Consider the following 12,880-nt stretch of genomic DNA (forward strand, 5'->3'; position numbering starts at 1 on the left):
AGGTCTTGGAGTTTGCTGGTCAGTTTTGAGGTAATGATGATGTTGAATGACAAATTGTAGTCAGAAAAGAACATCCTAAAGTATGCATCTTTTCATTCTAGGTGTTCCAGGGATCCGTGTAGAGCCCGTGAGATGGCATCACTCATAGACCTGTTGCTGCAATTGGCAGATTGGAATGGATCCATGACGTTGCTCAGACAGAAGCTGATATGTTTCAACACCTGTCTCAAAAGAAAACATCACTATAACATGAGTGCCACTGGTCAGTTGTTATTTAGGCAGGTTACCAGACTCTTCTTGTACTGGTACAAGTGAAGCTACTTGAAACAGGTGGGTACCACGTTCTGTCAGAGTGAGATAGCCAAGAAAACATTGGCCAGTTGGTCAACACGGGTTTTCAGTACTCAGCCAAGTACTCCATCCAGACTGGATGCTTGGAATTATTATCCTGAAGGCAGAGCACATTTCATCTTTGGATATTGACAGGGGTAGTGGGGATGCTCGGTGATTCATCCTTGTTTTGGCGGTCAAATCGGATGTGGAAGGCATCGAGTTTTAAGGGAGTGAAGCTTTGGTGTCTCCGAATGCTCCAGATTTGGTTTTGTAGCAGATTGTCATTTTGGCTCTGCCCAGCTGTTGGTTATCCTTCATTGTTTCTATTCTCATCCAGAATCTCCACCCCCACCCCCCCAGGCATGGCTTTCCATAGGTTATACCTTCCTCCTTGTGTAGTGATCTGGATCTCCAGACTCTATCTGACTTTCAGCAGGTTCCAGATTTCGTTCATCCAGAGATTCTGTCCCCACTTGAATGAATTGGTGGGGACACACTCATCCACAGCAGTTTTGATAAAGTCCGTGACAGCCTTGGTGTAATTGTTCAGATCCTCAGCTGAGTTCTTGACACCGGCCAATCCACTGACTCAAGGCAGTCCTGTAGCCGTTCTTCAGCCTCCCGCGATCACCTTCTGACAGTCCTGATCTCTGGAGTCTCTCTTTTTAGCCTCTGTCTGTAAGAAGGCAGAAGGAGCACCGCCAGGTGGTCAGATTTGCCAATATGTGGTCTCGGGAAAGAATGGTCAGCCTTCCTTATCTTGCTGGTGGTAAGTGGTGATAACTTTGAAAACATTAATAGAGATCAAGATCAACAGTTACAGGGAGGAAAATAGATCGACTAAGGCAGACCAACAGGGCTGCGACTCGGGCAGTTGTGTTTATTGTGTATCCAGTTTAGAGTTGTTATTGTTTATATATAACCCATCCGATTTTTTTGATGATCTATACTAATTACCTAGACAGGGCACAAGCCACAACTGCTGTTTGTGGATGACAAAAACCAGGAAGTATTGTGATCTGCAAAGAAGATACTGATGAATGGTAACAGGATATCCATGGGTATGCGAGATGTGAAAAAATGTGAGGTGTTGCATTTTGGTGGAAAGGTGAGGAGTCTGTGGAGAATAAAGGATACAATTCCAAACGTGGAGTAGGAACAGAGATATATCGTTGAAAGTGGAAAGACAGGGTCAGGAAGGCACAGATAATTCTGGGGTTTAATGAATAGAGCGACACGGCAAGGAATTTACACCAAACACTAAAGATGTCAGTCACTATCTGCAGAAATCAATAATGTTTCCGGTTACAGAATACATGAGCAATAACATTTGCCAGGCAATAGATATTCCCCACCCCCCACTGTCCTTGAGTATCTTCAAACATCCCAGAAGCATTAAATTAATATTTTAGTTAACTAATGTATTTAATGCATCAATCATCAATCTAAACTAGAAAGGCCATTACTTCTGCAAGATTTGGGGCATTTCATGAAAAAAATGAAAATAGTCCGTCTTCCCTTCCCCGCCCCAACCCGGAGAGGGTGGGGGAAGGATAGGTAAAGCAAATGAAATCTCTCAGAGTGAGACCAAATGAGTAATTGTGGCAGATTAAGTAACAGTTAGGGATCAGATTGTACTTCTGTGTAATGTACTGCCAATAGCAAGGCGATGGGATGTGCCAAGAGACCAAACTGTGCAAACAGAAAAAGGAAAATTAAGCCAAAATGAAGCCAGCTCTACAGTAAAAAGAAAGAACAAAGTTATCCAAACATAGAAAGTTCCTCATCAAGTCCTGAAGTGCAATGTCCCCAAATCAAAGAAGAGGGGTTGTTCCTCAAGACTGCCCTGGGCCTCACTGTAACAGAAGAGGAGCGAGGCGGTGGAATCTTATCGAATGGAGCTGGCAAAAATTGCACAGATGAACGTGGAGGCAAGTGGCATGGAAGGGAAAGGGCAGGGGAATTCTGTTCTCGCCCGGCTTAGGAGGAGAGAGGTTGAGAGCAGACGTGTGCGAAGCTGATGAGATGCAGCTGAAAGCTGTCACCTGCAGATCAGGATAAAAGAAGAGACTTCAGGGGCACCTGTGCAGGAAGTCTTGTCAACAGAGGAAATGCAGCAGGAATGGAGGAACTGGGAGAATAGAGACCTTATGGGAGGTAGGACAAGAGGAAGTACAGTCAAAATAACAAGGTCCTATGAATATCTGCAGATATTCTATCCCCCTGCAATGGAAAAAGGAATTCAAAAAGGAAAGGGAAGCCTCAAAAGATACACCACCTGAATGTGACAGCAAGGTGATACTGGCAGCCAAAGTAATGAAATCTGAGAGTTCTGTGTATGACAGGAGAGCCTCCTGATTGGAAGTATTAACTGTTCCTATTTCCACAAATGCCGACTGATCTGCTTTGTGCATTTTCAGGTCTTGAATCTAGAATACAGTTTTAGTTTTGTTTTTAGGGGGCACTGAACCTTTATAAAACAGTGGTCTAACGTCATTTCTGGCTGCACATAGTAGAAAGGATGTGAGAATTTTAGAACAAAAGATGAATCAGAACGATTTCTAGCATGAGAAATGGCAGAGTTGATTAGAGAGGATCCGACTATTTCCTTTAAATGAGGCTGATGACCTGCTTGGATGTAGAATATTGCTGAGGTTTAAATAAATGTTTTTTTTTAAATATATTAAATTGAGAAATACAGCACAGTAACAGACCATTCCAGCCCACAAGCCCGTGCCGCCCAATTACACCCAATTGACCTACAACCTACGTTTTGAACGGTGGGAGGATGCAGACATGAGGAGAGCGTACAAACTCCTTACAGACAGCACGGGATTTGAACTTGTATCACATCATTCTAACCGCGCCACCCAAAAAGAAATCATTCAGAAATACTGAAATCTACCTCATATGCAATAAATTACCATCATGTATAGTTCTTCTTGATATTTAAATGATTTTGCAGCCATATTGGGCAGTTATGTCTTACTAAACGGGTCAATTATCTCAATAGTTTAAAACAAAAAATGGAAGACGAGCAGAACGCAAAATCCATAAACGCCCAAGCTTGACAGGCCGACTGAGCAATGCCAGCATTTTCTGGCGATTCAGACTTCCAAAAGTATCATTGATCTGAATTCTTAATTCTGATTGCTTACTAGCACTTGCTCCCAATTAGGCAATGACTACATTTGAAAATTCTCATCCATTTTCAAATCCATGTTCAGAACCCACTCTCACCATAACAAACTCCCACTAAAGAATCTCACCATGGGATATCTGGTTTCACTTTCTCATTTTTAATCCCAAATATAATCACACTACTATGGACAGTTCTCTCTTCAACTACTAACTTCACATGTTTTGTCTTTCAAATGTTCCTTCAAACTTGCCTCTTTGATGGAGCTTCTGACCATCTGTCCTAATATTTGAAATCCATTTTGCGTCCAGTTAGATTGAATAGCTTCTGTGAAACACATTGGTACATTTTTCTACACACATTAATACTGAAATTCTAATTTTTGAAATGCTTTTACATGTATTGCTTCCTTAAGGAATATGGAAGGGATAATGTGGGAAGGAAAACTGGCTTTACTGCCTTACTTAACCACATAACCATATAACTGTTTACGGCGTGGAAACAGGCCATGTCGGCCCTTCAAGTCCACGCCAGTATGCCTAAATTTTAAACATTAAAGCCAAATGGTATATCAAGGACAGGATCCAGGAAATTAAAGCACATGTAGGAATGTGAAAGACAATTGTTAATTTCTCGTCAAGTTTATTGTCAGCTTAAATATAACCTGATGAAACAGCATTCTCCGGTCCTCAGTGCAAAACAGGCAGACGTAAAACCAGACATAACTCACATACAGACAAACACTGCATATGCAGGGCAAGTATTTATATGTACAAATAAATAAATAAATAATGTTTCAAGGAGAGGAGAGTCTCGGAGGGTCAGTGCGAGCAGTTCCTTTGGGTCGTTCAGCATCCTCACTGCCCATGAGTAGAAGCTGTTCCTCAGCCTGGTGGTGCTGGCACTGATCCTCCTGGATCTCTTCCCCGACGGGAGCAGCTGAAAGATGCTGTGTGCGGGGTGGAAGGGGGTCTCAATGATTTTGTGCACCCTCTTCAAACAATTATCCCAGTAGATCACGTCAACGGAATGGGGGGGGGGGGGAAGGAGACTCCAGTGATTCTCTCTGACATGGTCCTGTGGATTGACCTCTGATCTATTTCTCTGCAACAACTGCATCAAACTTTGATGCAACCAGCCAGGACACTCTTGAAAGAGCTCCTGTAGAAGGTTTACATAATGATGCCCAGAAGCCTTGCCTGCTCCAGTCTTCTCAGGAAATTGTGCTTTCCTGACAAGTGAGATGTTGTTATGTGCCCTCGATGGGTCACTAGTAAAATGAATGGCAAGAAACTTGGTGCCCTCCACTCTTGAGTTACTGCTGTGTAATGGAGGATGGCTGTTCCTGGTCCTCCTGAAGTCCCCATTCATCTTCTTCATCTTATCCATGCTGAGACTCAGGCTGTTACTCTCGCACCATGTCATGAGATTTTCCACCTCTTCTCTGCAGTGCAACTCACTGTTGTTGATGATGAGACCAACTACTGTCGTGTCGACTGAAAACCTGATGACCCCGTTGGAGTATTTCTATGAATACTCCAAATAATTTATAAGGTTACATTAGACAGTGGGCTGAGGAAGTTTACAATGGCATTGACAAGGAAAAGGCACGTAAATACTGGAAAGGCTTATTTTCTTTAATAGAAGAAGCTGAATGTAGAATTGATGGAGTTGGATAAAATTACGAGGAATGTTAAAATAAATTTTTCCCGTTCTAATGAAGATAACTAACCCAAAATAATGACCATTTCTCTCCACAGATACTGCCCGACTAGAAGGTACTTCTGGCATTTTCTTTGTTTCAAGTTTCCAGCCACTGCTTTTCTTAAAAATTTCATACTAATACAGTAAAAGTCCTAAAATCCAGACTGCTCGGGGTTTGGGTTGGTCCAGATTTTCCAGCAGAACATCTATGCCACTTGCATGCAAAATCCGAGAGTTTTCTAAATGTCCAGATTCTCGGGTGGTCTCGTTTACTGGCATTCGGATTTTTAAATTTTTACTCTACATGTTTGTACTCGAGACATAAACTTTTCCTCTTTATTCTTCCAAACAAGCAAGATAAAACAACATCTGCAGGATTTGTTACTTTAAAATAAATCAATAAGTTGCAGGGAATTAACATTCTGTAGTGAGATACGTTTAAAATCACATTGTATAAATACAAAACCATAAAAATAATTTAAACAGGAAAAAAAACAAATTGTGTTATGCATTTGTAAAAATATACATCTGAAATTACGCTTTCCCAAAAACTAGTTAACATCTGAACTCTCCTCTGAAATGCTCAGAACACAATTCTGAATGAAGATGTGGCACAATACATTCTGTAATTTCTGTTGAGACCCACCACTCATATTTCATATAAATGGGAGACGATCAAGTGATAATCTAGTAAAATTATCAAGTAAAAATAAAATTTGTATTCATTGTGTAATGAATATGTTGATGCCAGAGGACAAGACGACTAGGGTGCGCAACCAAAGCTTGGTCACAGAGATACAGTTTAAATACTTCTTAAAAACAATAAATGTTTTCCAGGGCTCATGCCTTGATAGCTGAAGACATGTTGCCAATCTCTGAGTGATTAAAGATGAGAAAATTACAAGAACACTCATCTGAGTGCATGGTAGCGTTGAACGAGATTTCAGAAGGCTTGGTCTGATAGGGACCTATTAAATTTGTTTTAAATTAGTTAAATTAATCAAATCAGTAACTTGTGCTGAGGGATGTTGGGTTCACTGGAAAGGCTGGCATTTATTTTTCATTCCTCATTATTACTTGAGAAGCTGGCAGTGAGCCAACTTGAACCAATGTAGTTCTGGTGAAGGCATTCAGGAGTTTGCAAAGGTTTGCTATGACATCGGAAACCCTGGCAAGTTTCTACAGAAAGTGTGCTGACTGGCTGCACCTCTATCTGGTATGAGGATAAAGCCCTGCTCTAGTGCACATAGCTCAGGACATCACACACAAAACCCTCACCACCATCATCTACAGGAAATGTTCTTGCCACTGCCATCAGGAAAGAGGTCTAGGTGTCACAAGTCTCGCACCCCCAGGTTCAGAAACAGCTGCTCCCCTCCACCATCGGACTCAACGACAAACTCAATCAGGGACTCATTTAAGGACTCGTACTTTATTGATTTTCTCTCTATATTGCAGTCAGTTTCTTTGTTTGTTTACGTCTATGTTGTGAACTTTTTTTCTGCCTTGCCTGCAGGAAAAAGAATCTCGGATTGTATGCACTTTGACAATAAATCTGAAAAACATTGTGAGGTCCTGTGTTCCAGGCTTTAAGATCAGCACCAAAGAAGCAATACATTTCCAAATTCGGATGCTGTGCTGGCCAGAAGAAAACACAAGAGAAATCTGGAGCGATAAACAAATGGACTGTTGGAGAATCTCAGTGGGTTGACTAGCATCAAAGGAGAGATGATCGATGTTCTGGGTGTGACCCAGTGTCCTGATGCACAATCACAACTCAAAATATCGAACATCCCTTGGTCTCCACCAACGCTGCTCGACCCACTGAGTTCCTCCTGCTGTTGGTTTCTCAATGCATTTAGTGGTGTTCTGCTCTTGTTGGTAGAAACTACAGGTAGTACATGGCTATTGGAGTAGCCTTAATAAAAGAATCACAAACGGCAATGAGGAAGCATACAGGAGGGAGAAAGATCAGCTCATTGAATGGTGCAACGACAACAACCTTGCGCTCAACATTGGCAAAACCAATTGTGGACTTCAGGAGGAAGTCAGGGGAACACCACCCAGTCCTCATCAAGGGCTCAGTAGTGGAAAGGGTCAAGAACTTCAAATTCCTGCGTGTCAGCTTCTCAAGGATCTGTCCTGGAGTCGATGCAATCACAAAGAAGGCTCACCAGCATCCATACTTTGTGAGGTGTCTGAGGCCGTTCGGTAGGTCACCAAAGGCTCTCATAAACTTCTACAGGTGTTCCGTGGAGTGCATTCTGGCTGGTTACATCACTGTCTGGTATAGAGGCGCCAACTCTCAGGACATGAAGGGTTGTTAACTTGGCCTGTGACATCACAGGCACCAGACCACACCATCAAGGACATCTACATGAGGCGGTGTCTTTAAAAAGCAATCTCTATCCTCAAAGACCCCCCACCACCCAGGCCATGCCCTCTTCACTCTGCCACCATCGGGAAAAAAGTACAGTAGCCCAAAGACAAGCTCTCAACAGCACAAGGACAGTCTCTTCCCCGCTGCCATCAAATTCTTGAATTAACCAAAGGACGCTGTCTTACTTTTCATGCATTTTTGTTTAATATAGTAATGTACTGTGACGCTGCCGCAAAAACGCTGAATTTCATGATGGTAAATCCTGATTCTGAATGCCAGTGCATTTTGTAAATGCCACACAATGCACCACGGCAAGGATGGTGGAGAGAATTAATGTTTAGAGCGGTAGATGGCGTACCGACAGTGCCAACCAGTTTATCCGAATTGAACACCACCTTCTGCTGCAGCTGCCCTCATCCAAGTCAAGAACAGAATTTTCCATCATGCTCCTGATGTGTGCCTTGTCAATAGTGGAGTGAGGGAGTGAGTCATTTGCCACAGAATGCCAGCCTCTAATCTGCCAGAGTTTGTGGCTTGTGAAGTATATTGATTTCCTAACCAGTGATGACCCCCTCCCCCCCCACCCCACCAAGTTGTTGATAGTGGGGTACTGTCACTGAAAGCCAAAGCTAGATGGTTAGACTTCTCCAAGTTGTAGATGGCACTGTTGTGTCACAAATGCTGCTGTCACTCATCAGCTCATGTCTGAATCTAGTCCAACTTTTACTGCATGCTAACGTGAAATGCTTCATTTTCTTGGCAGTTAACAACGGATTTGGACTTTAATCATTAATAACTGCATGTCACCATTTAGGATGCAAGCAGTCAAAGATAGGTTGCTCAGAGAATTTCTGCAATGGTGTCCGAGGGTTAGAATGTTTGACCATCAAAAAGCCCAACCACCTTCCTTTGTGTACAGGAATGATTGCAACCTTTGGGGTGTTTCAGCACAAGGAAATCAGAAATTGGAGCAGGAGTCGGCCATCTGGCCTGTTCCCTTCAATCAGATCATAACACCCACTTGACTTCAGTTTTTCCAAGGCTTCTTGTGCCATACTCAGTCAAATGTTACCTTGACGCCAAGGGCAGTCGCCATCACCTCAGCTTATGCAAATCACTTTTGGACCAATGAGTTCGAAAGATGAATGGTTCTTGCAAATCGCAAAATGATCGTCAGTGAGCAGGCTATTCGTAAGTGAATATCACTTGACTTCAATCACTTGGCTTATGACAGCCCGGATAGTTCTTAAGCAGATTACGTAAGAAATAGGAGCACGAGGAGGCCATCCAGCCCGCTCCGCCATTCAATGAGATCATGGCTGATCTGATGATGGGCTCCTCTCCACTTACCTGCCTTCTCCCCATATCCCTCAATTCCATGACTATGCCAAGATCTATCCAATTTTGTCAAATATATTTACTGAGGTCGCCTCCACTGTTCCTCCTCATCTCCGTCCTAAGTCTACTACCCTGAATCTTGAGGCTGTGTCCGCTGGCTCTGATCCCCTTAGCAATTAGAACAACTTACCTACCTCTATTTTATCTATGCCTTTCATAATTTTATACTTTTTCTCGAAGATCCTCTCTCAGTCTTAATTTGCTGCATAGGACAAATTTTGGCACGCCTTAATTGCTTGACCAGGCGCTAATGTGGTTCAGGGGTGACAGATTACCAGGGTTTGTTGCAAGTTAGGATGTAGAGAGTTCATCTTTTGAGGAGATTGTTTATAGAGGTCAAAATATCAGAGGCCGGAATGTAATAGAATAATCACTGGGTAGTCAAAATTGTTCGCTTTTCATGAAAAACTTTGAAAAATGTCTACAGGCAATCTGATTTAAAAATCTATTAAAATTATTGATTACCACGGTGCCAAAAACCCTTGATCTTCCTAATTTAATGTAATTTGTTCACTGATATGCAGCACAAAAAGAATACCATTTCCATGCAGTTAAATTATTTTACAGTAGAATTCCTCCATTTCACTTATCTTCATGTCTATTACATGCAGTTAAATTATTTTACAGTAGAATTCCTCCATTTCACTTATCTTCATGTCTATTACATGCAGTTAAATTACTTTACAGTAGAATTCCTCCATTTCACTTATCTTCATGTCTATTACATGCAGTTAAATTACTTTACAGTAGAATTCCTCCATTTCACTTATCTTCATGTCTATTACATGCAGTTAAATTATTTTACAGTAGAATTCCTCCATTTCACTTATCTTCATGTCTATTACATGCAGTTAAATTATTTTACAGTAGAATTCCTCCATTTCACTTATCTTCATGTCTATTACATGCAGTTAAATTACTTTACAGTAGAATTCCTCCATTTCACTTATCTTCATGTCTATTACATGCAGTTAAATTATTTTACAGTAGAATTCCTCCCATTTCACTTATCTTCATGTCTATAATATTACATCATCTTTTGTTTTATTTATTTATTAATTTGAGATTCCCAGCAGTTTAATCAATAACTCAGCTAAACAGCGTTTGGAATTGCCATTAAATTCCATACTGTTAAAGTCAGCAAAACCCCAGCCTTTCCTGGCTGAGCCCTGATGGAAACGTGTATGGGGGGAAAGAAGATTCTGCTGAAAGGTCAAAACTCTAAATGTTAACCCTGCATGGCTTAGTCTGATTTCCACAGCTGTGGTACATTGTTATTTCAAACCTTCCAAATGTTATAAAATAGACCTCAGTTACAATTTAATCGCAGAATTAAGACTTTATCACCACACCTTTTTTCTTCTTCAGACATAAATGGACAATAAACCCAGTTCATGAGATTTTAAGAGCAGAGGGTTAAAGCATAATATATACCAACTGCTACAGTAGCAAATGTCTGGTAAGACAATAAATCTATCAACAGCAAAACTTTACGAACATTTTGTTAAATGTCATTGGTGAACTTCATTTGCTCAACATTCGTGAAAGCTTAATAGAGATCATGTCATGTCCTTAAAGTAAAAACGCTGGTCAATCAGTCTGCATTACCAGACAGAACGCAAGGACCTTTGGAGCTATTTCCCCCTCATTTAAAACAACTCATTGAGAGCTTCAAGCCAAGCCCAGTGTAAAAATTCTGCGAGGAAGGATGAGAAATAGCTCAATTCTCCACCGCATCCGTGGAACTGAAGCCCACCGCAGACTGGATCCCACTTCGTGTCGCTGACCAGAAGTGGACACTATTTTCCCAACTGTGTTACTGTCGTGTCGAGAAACAAATACGAGTGCCAGTGAGGAAAAATTGGGCTTTTTAATTATTTCTCACTCCCTGGCACCTATTGAACACAAATTCTCCCCCCACCCCCCCCCCCCACCCCACAAAGAGATACAAAATTGCAGCTTCCAAAATTATAAAATTGCTGTATAAAGAATAACGCCTTTTCTTAAATGTACTGTAGATCAAAGTCAAATCATAACGTAGGTATTATATATGTAAATACAACTGAGAACTGGATAAGAGAGCAATGCAACTGTCCTTTGATTGCAGCAAAAACATTCATCATGTTATCTTTAAACAGACCGCGTAGCTTTGCTTTAATAAAAAAGCAAGTCTTTATGCAAACACATTGAAATATAAATTACATGGCTCACACTCGAACGGTGTTGTAGCAGTCCGACGCAGCATGGTCAAGGAACCCGTACGTCCTGCCCACAAATGCCTCATTCCACCCACTCCGTTTATTTTTGCCAACCTTTCCTCCTCCTTCTCCCCCCCCCCCTCCCCCCTCTCTTGGCCATTGACAAAAGGAGGCGAGAAAAGAGAAATCAAGGAATTTCCCTTTAAACTGGAAAAGAGTTGGACTCTCCGCCATTCAGGGACTTTGGGGGAATGGATGAAGCGGACGGAAAGATTAATGCGTCCCACCTCGGGTTGCATTGAGCTGTTTGACGGAAAAGGGGTTAAAAGAGAAAAGTTTGGCTAGCTATTTCTGCAAACTTTTTGTTAACCCCCCCCCCCCCCTCTCTCTCTCGTAGGATTTCTTTGCAAGGTTGAAAGGAGGGCTGATGTGGGTGGTTGAGGCTGCACCCTGGCCGTGTTGAGGGGCTGAGCCCACCCCAACTTCTCCTCCAACCCATCGTCTAACTGTCACGACCCCCCACCCCGGGGTGGGGAAAAAGGACGGGGCCGGGTCTTACCTGACGGAGGGAGTTGACAGCGGCTATCTGAAGGAGACCCCCCCCCCCTCCTCCCCCCGTGTGTATGCGTGTGCTCTTGGCCGGAGGGCTTCCCCTCCTCGCTGCGCTCCCCGCGCGGCTGCCGAGACTGAAAACAGTCCCAGCGGCCGGCGGCAGGACCTCCCCCTCTCCCTTCTCCCGCCTCCCCAACCCCCCCCCCCCCTCTCTCCCGGCCGGGCCGGCCCGCCCGCCCGGAGCGCGCACGCACGACCCGCCCACTGCCGAGGCGCGCACTTCCCGGCCATCCCCGGCGGCTTGCGCACGACTGGTCGGGGGTGGGGGTGGGAGAGCGAGGGAAAGGAGAGAAGGGGAGCGAGAGAGAGGGGAGAGATGGGGAAAGGGAGATGAGGGGAGAGGGAGATGGGAGGTGGGGAGAGATGGGGAGAGGGAGAAGGGGAGGGAGAGGGGAGTGATGGGGGAGGGGAGTGATGGGGAGAGGGAGATGAAGGGGAGGGAGATGGGAGAGGCGAGGAAAAGGGGAGGAGAGGGAGGGAGATGGGAGAGGGGAGGAAAAGGGGAGGAGAGGGAGGGAGAAGGGAAGAGGGAGGGAGAAGGGAAGAGGAGAGGAGAGGGGGAGAAGAAAGGGAGAGGGGGAGGAGAAAGGGAGGGGGGAGGAGAAAGGGAGAGGGGTAGGAGAAAGGGAGAGGGGGAGGAGAAAGGGAGAGGGGGAGGAGAAAGGGAGAGGGGGAGGAGAAAGGGAGAGGGGGAGGAGAAAGGGAGGGGGAGAGGGGAGGAAAAGGGGAGAGAAGACGGAGGGGGAGGGAGAGGGGAGGAGAGGGAGATGGGAGAGGGGAGGAAAAGGGGAGAGAAGAGGGAGGGGGAGGGAGAGGGGGAGGAGAAGGGGAGGGAGAGGGGGAGGAGAAGGGGAGGGAGGGTGGGGAGAAGGGGAGGGAGGGAGGGGGGAGAAGGGGAGACATAGAGATGGGGAGGGGGAGAGACGACTGGTGGCGGCTCTCAACGGACGTTCCTGGGGGTAGGGGATGATAATTTGTTGATGTTGCTTTGGTGTAACTGTTGGCCAGGAAAACAGGAGCCAAAAATACCCCATTCATTTCTGCATTGGAGTGCTGACAGAAATTATTATGCTCAAGGGTGCGTTAGGGTTAAAAGGACGTACCCTAAATTTATCA

General features: G+C 44.0%; 1 protein-coding gene across 4 annotated transcripts in view; it reads right to left on the reverse strand.

Annotated features, from left to right (window-relative positions):
• Positions 1-11,807, reverse strand: part of peak1 (pseudopodium-enriched atypical kinase 1) — a 120,298-nt gene extending 108,491 nt beyond the window's left edge. For 2 of the 4 annotated variants that reach the window (XM_069902522.1, XM_069902520.1), the window contains exon 1: positions 11,712-11,806. The gene's annotated coding sequence lies outside the window, so the exon portion shown is untranslated. Of the gene's footprint in view, positions 1-11,165; positions 11,280-11,711 lie in introns of those variants that run through there. The other 2 variants (XM_069902523.1, XM_069902521.1) reach the window with 2 other exon arrangements.
• Between the last annotated feature and the right edge of the window lie 1,073 nt (positions 11,808-12,880).

This window comes from Narcine bancroftii, chromosome 11 (assembly GCF_036971445.1).
Source record: "Narcine bancroftii isolate sNarBan1 chromosome 11, sNarBan1.hap1, whole genome shotgun sequence".
NCBI classification, from domain to species: domain Eukaryota; kingdom Metazoa; phylum Chordata; class Chondrichthyes; order Torpediniformes; family Narcinidae; genus Narcine; species Narcine bancroftii.